The sequence below is a fragment of the Capsicum annuum genome, chromosome 5 (genome assembly GCF_002878395.1).
Source record: "Capsicum annuum cultivar UCD-10X-F1 chromosome 5, UCD10Xv1.1, whole genome shotgun sequence".
Taxonomy (NCBI): domain Eukaryota; kingdom Viridiplantae; phylum Streptophyta; class Magnoliopsida; order Solanales; family Solanaceae; genus Capsicum; species Capsicum annuum.
The window spans coordinates 210,484,431-210,498,440 of NC_061115.1; the positions used below are offsets into that span (position 1 = coordinate 210,484,431).

Below are 14,010 nucleotides of genomic sequence, written 5' to 3' on the forward strand. Positions count from 1 at the left end.
CCGCCATAGACTATCATACAACCTACAAATCTTACAACAATATTAACCACCACAAAAGGGCATATCACCCTCCACTCAAACGTTATACAACTAAAACTAACCTCTTTATGAAAAAGTTGTCCTCAGTCTGACTTCTAAACTTATGAATTTATGTCACTAACTTCGAGACCATCTTACTACCAATAGGTTATGACACCTTAACATATACTACTACTCGGGTGGAAATCTTGTTCCATCATTCTGTTATACATCTCTACCCTTAAGCATGACATCTGCAACCAGGATTTTGAATGGAACTGAATACACTTCATGGCTCAGGCTCAAAGGCATGATGAATATAAAAAGGGGTATACACTTGAATCAACACACTCTAAAGCACTAACGAACTTTTCTCAAGTCCTTGTGTTATTTCAAAACTGTATGGATAACTTAATCAGGAAGGACCATGTCATTAGGAATCTAAACTCTTGAACTTGTATCACCTCGACAATGAGGCATGAACCATAAAATTAGAGCAAGGAATAAATCTGAATGAATTTCATATGGACAACACTATCGCACAAACTAGGGTATGAAAAAATGAGAAACATCTCCTAAATGCCCGGTAGCCTTCTTATAATAAGTGTGGTGCACAACACACCCATAAGCAAGACTCTACTAGACACGAATTCATAGACACTCTGGGACCATGAACTGTGCTCTGATACTAACATCATGTCCTGAGCTGAGGCCCTACCCGCAACGAGCTCGAACCATGAAGGCCTAAGATACCCTCTTATTATGCTATCATAAGCATAATCCATACATAAATTAAAGTGTGAAAGATATAATAATATTCAATGGAAACTTATAATCCAAAATGTGTCGATGAAATTATGACATGACAATACAAAACTCAAATTTCGTCTACAAAGCTTATAATGAAACTAACTATCTAGGTCGGGACAAGGTCCCCAGCTAAACCATGAACTGAAAGAGTCAACATATGAATAAATTTCCTTCCAAAATATGGATGGCTCACCAACCCTGTCATTATCCCATGTGTTCTACTAATGTGATGGACCACGAGACTGAGCCACAAAACCTGTACTATGAGGGGGTCAATACTCAAAAGTACTGATATATAGAATAATCCAAAATTATAAAATATATTTTATATAACATAAGTGAGAGCATTTCCTAAAAAAAAAGTCAGCATAAAAAAATGAAAATGCGTGGGCATAATTTGATAAGATTCAACCATTTTTGTAAAACATTGACTCAACTTTTTGTACTACTTCTGAGCTAGATGGTACACCCTATATTTCTATAATCCTACGGGATATATAGGATCCGTTATTGACTTGTAGGCCAAGCCCTTAATCCGAGTTTGCCGCAAGATTGGAGTATTAGTAAGGGGGACACGTAAGATCACAAAGCAGGGTATCATAATCCCCAGTCAAGTCAACATGTCATGGTAGTGCACAAGAACACAAAGCAAGGCTCCTAACCATAGTCCCAAATTGGAACGACATGAATCATAAGTACACAAGATCACAAAGCAGGGTACCATATCCCACATTGACAAAACACGTTTTCCAATTATGAGTCATTCGACTAGTGTTTTTTTTGGTAACCATCTAACTCTTTTTAAGCCTAATTTTAACCTCTTAAAACATGCTTCATTCTAAAAACATTCATTTCTTTTATCTTAAGGGCATTTCATAATAGGTAGTGTCATACCTAGACTTGCAAGTTATATTATATCGTATCATATTCATGGCCTTTCTCATTTAAAATATATTAAGGACCACCAAAAGATTTGTCATAACACATGAGAGTTCTTATTTCAAAACACATGAAAACTTGTGCAAAATACTCTATTTTCAATAGTTTATCATATAGTGGTCATCTCTTTCATCAATCACACGCAATTCTTTATTAGGAAACATGAATTTTTATAAATCAAGGAAACCCCTCTTATTCGTTCATAAATAATATCAATCCATAAACTTTAGCAAAATATCTAAACTCAAACTTTTAACCATTTGTATAAACAAGCCACAACATTGTTAAGACAATGGATTTTATAACAAGAGGGGGAATTACACAAATCATGCTCTCATATAACTTCTCAAACTATAACACATTTACACATGAAAACAATTCAAGTTTAGGGAACAACCCCATAATTTATACAAGATTTCATCATAAAATGGGGTTTTCAATGTATGTTCTTCAATAATTTCAAAACCCATTTCATATACATAATTATATACCTTTAAAGCTTGTTTAAAATAATAAATTTATGCCCATGATATTTAGGATAGTCTCACATACCTTTTGATGGAGAGAAATCAAAGAGAATGCAGAGAAATTGAACCCCTGAAGCTTGAATTCCTCAAACCCTAGGTAGTTTCTCCTCTCTTTCTTATGGAGAGATGATTAGGGATTTTAGAGAGGTGATATAATGATGTTATGTCGTGAAACAGATAGAAGTAAGTTAATATAGTGTTTAGGGGTTGTTTATAAGTGAAAGGACTTCAATAAATCTTCTCCCAAGTCAACAAACCCAAAAATTGATGAATTTAAAGCATCGGCGCATCGTGAAGGATAATCTCCGCGATGAGCTCCACGTCTCGCCGTTATCGCGGACCCTCACTGCTTCTCACAAAAATATTCATAACTTTTCGCTCGGGTATCGGCTTAAGGTGAAATTGGATGTGTTGGAAATCTAATTCAATTATCTACAATTTGGTGGGTCTTGAGCTCCTAAATTCCACATATTTAAAAAGTTATACACGTTCAAAGTAAGTTGATCCTTGTAGAATCGAATTCTAAAATTTGGTGGATAATAAAAGTTCTTAACTCCACTTCACTCTAAGCGTTTACTACGAACATTCATCCCCTCAAGAGCACTTTTCACGCTAAGAAAATAATCATGACATTTATTATTATATAGAAATAATAGGATTCATGATTATACACGTAGAAATGACGGTTCAAATTCTAGCCCGAAAATATGAGGTATTACAATAGTGTAAACATAAACATATATTTTAGTGTAGGCACCCACACATTTTACCACTGGAAGTTTCAAGTGGTTGATGGATTATCACTTTTGCGTTTACCATGCAGTACCTCTTTTACTTGTTGCTAGAGACTACAAGAGACGCATCAATTTGAACTGTATTTTTTGTATGATTATTTTTTTTAATAATTAAAATTTTTTATTATTTTTAAAGTTAAATTCCTACAAAATCATAGATTACATTCTCATTATGTATTTAAAAATTTTAAAAATTGCGTAATTCTTAAAAAAATTTATTCTAACGCTTTTATATTTATTTTCACATTTTTCAAATCTTCTTAAAATCAAATTTAGTTGATTTAGAATTCTTAAATCAATGAAAAATAATTTAGTAATCATTGATTCTGATGACTTTTAATAAGGAAAAGTCTTACCATAAATATATTTAATTAATTTTTAATTCTTAAATATTAGAAAATAGTGAAAAGATGACTTTATCAAAAGCAAAAACTTTTAATGAAGGACAAAAAATTCAAACTATAATTCTAAGGTCCTTCAAACTTTAATTATAATATAGATATAATTAAATATAAAAAAATATCAAAAAAATATAATAAGTTTTACTTTTAATACACTCAATATGTTGTGTACAAAAATTATTATTTTTATTTGCCAGTTTCAAATATAATTATTATGGAACAAAATTATATTACTTTAACTTGGAGATTTAGTTATATGATTTTAACTTCATGTATTAAGGAAAGTAACTTTAAAATAACATAAATATCAGATTATGCAATTAAAATATTTAGTAATTTGTTATTATCATACACACATATATATAATCCGTATAGAAGTACTCACTCATATGTTTTGCTTTTTGATTTTTTGTGTGTCTAGATATGACCAAGAAGGGGGTTAGGACCACTAGAAATCTTGATTCAAAAATTAAAAAAGCTATTCTAGAGAAAAGATTTAAATCATTGTGTAAGAAAGCAAAGCAATTGTCCATCCGATGTGATATAGAAGCAGGTATTATTGCTTTTAGTCATGTAGAAAATAATATTTTCGCTTGGCCATCTGTAATCAAGACCAAAGATCGGGTTGAGAATTATTTTGCTTGCATTGAAATCAAAAAGCTAGTGAAGTTTCAAAAGCATCAAACTTTTCTTCAATCAATAGTGGATACGCAAGAAAAATATATTGATCAAATGAAGCAAAAGGTTGAGAAGATGGAAATGGATAACCTCTTCAACGAACTTGTCAATACAAGAAAAAGATTCGATGAACTAGAGGATAGAGAAATTAAAGGTCTGTTAAAGTTATTTGCGGTTAAGAGGACCAAACTTGAAGAAAGGAAGCAACAACTGAATCAAAATATTTAGAAAGAAGTTGGTTCCAATGACAAAATAATGGAGAGGGGAATGATGGACATGAAAGGAGAGTGAACATGTTCATTGAGTATATGATGTTTTTCAACTTTTTTTTATCATTATTATGACTTCTTGCCTTTCAATTGCATTTTCAAGTTATGAATTTATTTCTCGTAGTTCATTTGTTATTTTATTGTTGTTATTGTAATGATGTATAAAGGGTATTCTATTTAAGCCTCATCAATCTTGTTATATGTAGGGGTATACAAACTGAACCGTTAAGTCAAACCGAACCGATGAATCAAACCAAACCGTGGAAAAAAACCGACTTATGGTTTGGTTTGATTGGTTTGGTGTTGGCAAAAAAAAATCGATCATTCTTGGTTTGGTTTGGTATTAGAAAAAATAAAATAAAATCGAACCCAAACCAAATCGACGTAATACATATATAATTTTAATTTTTTATACGTAAAAAAATATTACTTATAATCTACTTTCTAATTACTTTTATTATTTTTGTTATATTCAGAAAATAGATATATATTCTAGGACCTTTAATTATAGTATTTTTTCATTAATACAAAGCCCAATATCTATATCTATATTTATATCTATAATCTATATCTATAATATATTAAAAGTGTGAAGGGCATTAGAAATGTTGTTTGAACTTTTTGTCCTTCATTAAAATTTTTCGCTTTAGACAAAATCGTCTTTTCACTATTTTTTTCTAATTTTTAAAATTTAATAATTAATTAATATATATTTATGGTAAAACCTTTTCTTATTAAAAGTCGTCAGAATTAATGACAACTAATACTTTTTTCATTAGTTTAAGAATTATAAAACAACTAAATTTGATTTTAATAAGATCTGAAAAATCTAAAAATAAATATAAAAGCCTTAGAATAAGAAAATTTTAATAAGTATTAAATTTTAAAAAGTTTTACATACATAATAAGAAATGTCTTTTTATTATTTTATCAAATTCTTATTTAACAATTTTTACTAAAAAAAATACGTCCCACCTCAAAAAGAAAAAAAAATAAGTAGTTTCAGATTGTACTTAATGTACGACCTAATTTCTTTCTTTTAAGTATGGCTTTTGATTTAATTAGGAGTCCTTAATTTTCTTTTCTTTTAAGTTTCATTTGTCTTGATTTTCTATAATAATTATTTTTTTATGAAAAAAGTTTCTCAAATTAGATTAGATTTCTTCCATGTTTCATCAACTATTTCTTAAAAGGAAAAAAATCGTACATCTATATTGAGCATTCCTTTTTTCCAATAAATAATAGAATAACATTCACAATTTAATTGTTAGAGTATGTTTAAGAGAAGATTAGTTTTATGTACTTTAATATTAGTTTTTAGTTTGTAGGTCAACAATATTAAATATTATGCATCTTTTATTAACATTTTTTTATAGTATAATTTATTGTAATTTTAATTGTTGGCTTTCGCATGATGTGCAGGTAAAGAAAAATTATGTGAGTATGTGGTTGAGACTTCGTGCCAATTACGAGAGGATTTAAAGGTGTGTTTTTTTTAAAAGAATTATTTCTTATTCATATTAGCACGATTTATGTTGTTAAGGCGTTGATTAGAAGTACACGTTCTGCTCTTTGGTTCGATTTTATCAAATTTAAATTCAATTCTTTAATTAACAATTTTAAAAAGGAGACATCGAACATCGAATCGAACTATTTCAGTTTGGTTTCTTTTCTTTCAACTGCGTTTCTATTTGATTCAGTATTCAAAAATATTTGAACTTTTTATCCTTCGTTAAAAGTGTATGCTTGAGAAAAAATTATTTCTTCAATATTTAAGAATTAAAAATTTATTAAATGTTTTAATAAAATATATGTTATGTTTGCACTATTTTATTAAAGTGTGAAGGATCTTTGAGAAGTGATTTAAATTTTTTGCTCTTCATTAAAATTTTTTGCAATAGACAAAATCATCTAATTTTAAATAATCAAATGTTACACGTGCGAGACACGTGGGGTTTAACTAGTTAATATAAAAACCTAAAACTCTTTAATTGCTTCACTTTTTACATTTTACTTTTCAAGTTTTCAGAAAGTTCTCATTATTTTCTCATCTTACTTTTCTCATTCGTCAAGTTGTGATTTAGGTTTGTTTCTCTTCTTTCTCTTTTTATGGAATTATGTTATAATTAATTATTTTATGGAGTTAAGTTTATAATAAGTTGTCTAATTCTTCATTCTTTTGTGTGCTCACATTTTATGTGAAGGAAACTTTCAGACAAGCTATTGTGACTAGTAACTTAGAAATTGAACTACTTAGGTATCCACATAATATTACTTTGAGAGATAGTAGTTTAGGCGTCTTAGTAATTTGCCAACTTAATTTTTATTGAAACTACTCCATGATCATTATTTTTTTTTTTAATTTTTTTGTTCAATCACATTATAATTGTAAAAAAACCGAGAAAATTGAAAAACCAAAAAAATCCGACTAAAACCGAAATAAAAAAAAGATTGCATATTGGTTTGATTTGGTTTATAGATTTAGAAAACCGACATTATTGATTTGGTTATATTTTAATAAAAAATCGAACCAACCCGACCTATATACACCCCTAGTTATATGTATCCTTTTAACTTTTCATAAAAAAAAAATAGTTATATACAATCAATGAAGTGTAAGTCATGATATGTCAGATTTAGATTTTAAAATAGTCAAAAAATATAATGATTTCTTCACGTGTGTCTAAAATTTGATGGATACAAGTGTTAGATATATGATCTTGTCAAAGATAGTAGGCATATCATAGAGTTAGTCGAGTTATTCTCAAGCTAAGCTTGACACAGCGATTAATAAAAAAAATTCAGTTATATATTTAAAATTTGAAATTTAGTACGCTAAATAAATAGTTTTTCCTTTCATTTAAAATAATATCGCTAAGCAATAAATAAATAATTATACTTTTGCTATAATTTTAGTAATCACTTTTCCACTTAGTGTTTTCTAATTAAGATGAGTTACTTACCAAACAAATACTATAAATATGCACTTTGAATCTCATACCATAATGTTCGATTCATGTACTCTACATATTACTAACACAATTTTACCATTCTTTTGCATCAATGGTGTCTCTCTCTGTCTCCGTCATTTTTATTTTATCATCATTATTACTGTCGTATAGTACAAACCTAGCCTTTACAACTTTTTTTTGCTCCTCTATAAACATTACTCATCATCACTCCTTTAACTTATACATCTGCTAGCAAAGTTTAAATTAATACTTTTTATGATGAATGAATACTTGTTACAGAATATTCACAATTAATCTATATTTTACTTGAATTTCCTATGGAATGACTATTTGAATCTTGCGATATGTTTGATTAATAGCTATACACTTTATGAGTAGTATATATTTATGAAATTTTCTCCAGTCCTATTTATAAAGTTTCTTTTTTTAATTTCAATTGGGGATAGCAATTAGGGCGAGGTGGGGCAAGGTAAGACAGGGCAAATCTTTAATGAAAAAGGGCAAGGGAAAACTTAAACAGGGTGGGGCAGGGCAAAGTTTATAATGTTAAAATTCTAATGAAAAAATTGTGCCCCTTAGAATGCATTAACCCTTTATTAAGCCCTGCAGAAATACTTTAACTTAAATATTTTCAGATAGCCAAAATAGCAATACTTTGAGGGATTCATATTTACATCATATACAACTGATTCAATTTGATCTCTCTCTTTTTGTCTCTTCTACTTCTCAAATTTTTCTCCTAATTTTAATTTTCATATTTCTCATTTATCTTTCTCTTTACCTCATATTTTTTTCAGAATTGAACACACCCACATTCTCTTCTTCCTCTTCTTCACCATTAACACCTATGCACATACACATTCAAAAACAGATATGAATCAGAAAACACGCTGGATGCAACATCATTTTTTCTTCTTCATTATTGAACTTCATCAAGCCTTAAAACACAATAACATACACAAAAGGATATTTTTCTTGAAGTTCTATTAACGCCATCCGCCATCACTGTAAACTCCCTTTTTTCTCATGAAAAAAATGATCAAGAAAACTCCTAAACACATCTCTTTTATCTTTCTTTTTACTTTTTATCTTTTCTACTTTCTTAAATTGGTTAGTTGTTTCATTATCTTCATATCCTACATTTATTTTTTTTATAGAAGAGATGATCAAAACATCAAAACGATCTAGTAAAAATGACAGAGATACTTGAAGCAAAAGAACTGTAAAACTTATTTATATTTTTTTTATATGTTTATTTATTTAATACAATTATATTTGTGTATATATCTTAATACAAGTAAATATGTTCTTAATATGTATATCTAACTTAATAAGTTGAATTGTATATGTATTTAATTAATACATTTGTGTTTTTTTTTTGTATATATATATATATATATTATAGAATAGTGACCGTCTTAACGAGTCTCTGTGTTATATGTATTTAATATCATAGAAACAATTATGTATTAGTGGCAATATAAGTTGCCGCTAAATTTTTTACCGATAATTATTTAAATGTCATTAGATCTAACATTGCTAAAGGATTTAGCAGTAATTACAAAGAGTGTCAGTAAAGATACCAACTATTACATTAAAAGATCTCAATTTTATTTTGATAAAATTAATATGAAGGGCACGGAGGATAATTAGTTTGTGTGATACTAAAAGAGTTGTGGTAACTAAAATTGCAAGGATTATGGTGGAGAAACTTGTGAAAGTGCATTTAAGCAATGATGATATTATTGCTACTGAGCTTGTTATTATTCATAATTATAATTTGGGAAGATTTCAGATGGAATTGTCGATTATTTGGCGATGAACAACCAAGTTTAGGACTTGGTAGGACAAAATGTGGTTGTTCCTTTTTTTCTTTGTGCAAGGTTAAATAATAAGTGTTATCGATGAATTCTGTTATAAAATTATCATGATTTGGTGACTGATATATATGTTGGTCGTAAATATTTTATCTGAAACTTATTTTTTTCGTAATAGTTACGTAAGATAACTAATACTTTATATTTGTCAAAAGAATACTCTTTTTTTGAAAAAAAAAAATAACTATCTTGTGTTTGATATCTGGTTTGAAAAAATTCATTTTTTTCCAAAGCAAATATCGAAAACTAGATAATTAATTTATTTCTAAAAAGATGAGTAATTTTTGATAAATATAAAGTATCAGTTATCTTATATATAACTATAAGAAAAACACAAGTTTATGACAAATATTTATGATTGACATATATATGGAATAAAGTTGAATTAGAACCACATTAAGACTCATATCAGGATTAAGCCAAAAAAATACTGTCACATTTGATAAAAAATGATTCCTTCTTTTTATGATAATAGCATGCAATTACTTGTTAAGTGACTTGATTATGTAAGTTTAGTTCAGTTTACTGAAATACGTATTTAATAATGTTTTTTTAAGAAATATATCAAATCAACAAGATAAAACACAATAAAAAGTAAGAAATATATGACACAACCTCTTTTTACATGCGCATTGCCAACCAATAAAATACTTCAATGGTAGGCGATGCATTAAACATTCATCGACTATTATGTCCGAAGTCCAAAAGAAATAGTACCACATTGCCCGTAAAAAATAAAAAAATAGAATTTAATTTGCAGAATCCTTTAACCTAATCGATCGCAGTGAATTTAACAACGCATTTGTCAGATTATACATCTTACTCATAAGATTTGGAAAGAACATTTACAAGACTGAGATGAGGTAAGTGAATTTATCATAAACAATCTTATTTTACGTTTCTATTAAAAATACAATTTGCAAGACTCAAAACAGTAATCTCTTAATTCTATATAACAATACAAAATAATAAAACTCAAATAACAATCAAAATAAACATTATATTTAAAAAAAAAAAAAATATATAACATCACAACATATTTTTACTAAACTACATAAAATTCCTACGATTTTTCTTAATTATTTAATTATTTTTTTAAAACAGTTGAAAATATCCACAAATTCATAAATTTTTGGATACATAATTTTAATTATGTATCTTCCTTTGGTCTAGTTATTTTATTATATATCTTGATCAAATAGTTTCAGAAATGTATGTCTCTTAATAATCAAAGCTCTGTATCTCAACTTTAAAATTATGTATCTGAGCAAAAATGAAGTAATTGACTGTTATATTCTTAAGTTAATTATGTATCTCAACTTTAAAATTATGTATCAAAAAATTATAAAATAAGAAATTATTTGTAATTTGGCAAAGAATATAAATATGGAGTAATTAGGAATAAAAGGATTTAGGTAAGTTTCAATTTAAAATAATCAAATTTTGGTAATTCCATCCGAACCCTTCGCAACAAACGACATCGTTTAACTCAGCAACCCAACATTCAATATCCATTTTCTAATTTCATCATCACAAATATTTCTGGGTATTTCTAGACTCTTCTTCGCTCATAAATCCATCAAAATTCCTAAATTCCATTTTCAGATTCCATCAATTCTAACGGTGCTATTTAAATTTTATTGATAATCGGATCAGGTTTCGGCTCCCATCAAAAACTAACTCTGTTCACGAAGATCAATTCGCGTTGATTAATTAAACCGTGTAAGTGATTAATTTCCATTTTCGTATATGATTATTATCATGAGAATTCCATCATTTGATTGCAATAAATGATCCATTTTTAGATGCACCGACAAGTTTGTTTATTGTAAAGCTATGTAATGTTTGCTGAATTTCTCCTATTTGTATGTGCATTGATTCTGTAGGTATGTTGACTCCTTTTTTTTTTTTTTGAGTTGTTTCATCTTGTTTTGTTTGATTATTTCTTTTTAACTGTGGTGTTCGGGTCAGTTTTCTGTGCCATGTCACATGAGAAACACGTATCAGGTAGCTCTATCTACCAAGGTTACGACATATAGGAAGAAATCATTTAGGGGTTGTTTGGTTGGAAAACAAGTTATTCCGGGATTATTAATCCCACACTCAAGTAGTTATCTCGGGATTGTTAATCCTGGGATGAGTTATTCCATGCATTTTGTCTCAACCAAACATGGGATAAGATCCTCTTCTAAATTAATCCTGAGATTAATTATCCTTATCCCTCCTACCAAACGAGCCCTTAGTGTTTTTGTCTCTGTCAAGATTTGAAGGTGAGACGTCATGGTTTTCGTGCAGCTGGGCTAATTACATGGTATATGTGCCACATCACACCAGCAACACGTATTAGGTAACTCTGTCTACCAAGGTTAGGACATATAGGAAGAAATCATTTGGTGTTTTTGTCTCTGTCGGGATTTGAACGTGAGACTTCATGGACTAATTACACGGTAGATGTGCCATGTCACACTAGCAACCATGTTGTTTTGTTTGATAATTTATTTTATAACCCTGGTGTATGGATTAGTTTTCGTGCACCTCAACTAATTCAACGGAATATTTGACACCTCCCATCAGCAACAACAACAACAAGGTGACAGGCAACTCTGTCCTCCAAGGCTAGGCAGATAGGAAGAGGTCACCTACTATTTTTTCCTCTGAGCGTGAGGCTTATCTCACCCATTTCATTGATCACTAAGCCACACCCTTGGGTGCTGTTTTTGTTTGATAATACTGAATTTTCCTTTTTTTTCGTGATGAATTGGTAACGTTTTATGATGTTGTGATTAAAAAAAATGGGTTTACTTTTGCTTGGAATTTTAGTTTTCATAGTACATAAGGTAATGTCACTCTCAGTTTCAGTTTCTTTGAATTTACTTTCCTTTTTATCCTCTTCAGTAAGAATATCTTTTTCCTTTTTTGGCAACTCGTTTAATTTCAGTTTTTCACTTGATGTATTTAAGAACGCAAGATTGAAAGACATGTTGGTACTTCTACATAAGACCACAAGATTCAAAAGTCTTCTTTACCTTTTAAACTCCATGCCAAGTTAGAACTAGGCGAACAATAAATAGAGGGAGTAACATTCTCGTGTACTCACTGAAACCAAACATGTTGTAAATTGCTGTTGGGAGTTGTAAGAAAACTTTCTTTTGTTGTCGATGTGGGGTAAAACGATTCTCAATGTCTTTTTCGATGGAGTTTTCCTATTTGATACATCACGATACAATGGATTCGTATATTGTACTAACAAAAAAGGACGTTCCTGCTAAAGATGATCTTTAGCGGCTAATTATGAGTCTTAGTGGTCGTTTGATTTGCAGATTAAGTTATCCTGAGATTATGAGATTATAGTACTGAGATTGTAATCCTTCAATCAAACAAAGCATAAATTTAATCCTAAATTTAAAACTTGGTGTTGGACTAATTTATCCTATCTGGGTCTGGGAGTTAATAGTTTGTAAGTTTTTCCGTGTTACCCAAGGGTGTGGTGATCTATGGTCAATGAAGTGGGTTAAAAACTATGAGATCTCGGGTTCAAATTTAGCAGAGACAAAGATATTCGGTGATCTCTTGCTATCGATGCTAGTCTTGGTGCTAGTGGAGGTGGGAGGTATTCCGTGAAATTAGTCAAGATACGTGCAACCTGTCTTGGATTCCGTGATTACAAAAGAAGTAGTCTATTATGAATGCAATAGTAATATTCTTTAAAACATTTTCCCTAAGTTAATGTGAATGTCTGCTGCTATTGTCAGCTTTCATTACTCCATTGTTGTCCAGGGGGAATTAAATATGCGCTTCGACTGTGTTGGAAAATGCATTAGCATGGCTCTGTTGTTAGGGATGGCTATGAGGAAAGTTAGAAGACAATGGTATAAACTATAAAGTAATATTTTATTGTCAGTCAGTTAAAGGTGCAGTCAATTTGGGCATATGTGCATACACGCAGTCTAAGTTGGCGGACTCTTCACTTTTGATGCCGTACCCATATCGGATTCTCCAAAACTTGGAGAATCCACCACACACCCATTGACCTTTTTAGGAGAATGAGCAACATATCATGTAGTAAATCCAAGTTAATGTACAATTGTACATTTTGTACTCTTCTTACATGAATAAACACATTCTCTCCTTTTCATCCCGTGTGAAGGTGTTTGATTGGACGCCATTGTTAAAGAAATTAAAGAAGATTATTGACATGTAAGCCAAGTATATGTGAAGTACCAAACTTGCCATTTTAAATGATTGGTGGTAAGAGTCCTGCATGTCCTTTAATTTTCTCAAAGAATAAATTTTCAAACTCGGAACTAAAATAAGCCAAGCAATGAATAAAGTGTCCAAACACCTATTTAATAAGTTACCAAAATGGCTAAAGGTAATAAATTATTACGTTTTATCCTTTTTTTAAACAGTCAACTGACGGAGGTGAACAATGAAAATATTGTTTGTTAAATGTAATAATTTATTACGTTTTACACGAAAATAAAAAAAAAATAAAGCATTGTATTGTCCCATCAAAAGTTTATGCCAGCTTTTTATCAAATCAATATATTATTTGTAAAACGTAATAAATTATTACTTATTACAAAACCTTTTGTAAAACATAACAATTTTTTACGAATTATATAAATAGCATCACCTAAACCCGTCCCATCCATTACTTACTTTATTTTCAGCGGCTCTACCCCACCCGTCCAATCCTTTATTTTTAAGTATTACAATTGTAAA

At 29.5% G+C, this 14,010-nt stretch overlaps 1 protein-coding gene across 2 annotated transcripts in view; it reads left to right on the forward strand.

The window, feature by feature from the left end:
* Positions 1–10,792: 10,792 nt before the first annotated feature.
* The window catches only part of LOC107871203 (E3 ubiquitin-protein ligase SDIR1), a 13,016-nt gene continuing 9,798 nt past the window's right edge, over positions 10,793–14,010 (forward strand). Inside the window, exon 1 of one of the 2 annotated variants that reach the window (XM_016718047.2) lies at positions 10,793–11,007. The gene's annotated coding sequence lies outside the window, so the exon portion shown is untranslated. The remainder of the gene's footprint in view (positions 11,008–14,010) is intronic. The other variant, XM_016718046.2, reaches the window with a different exon arrangement.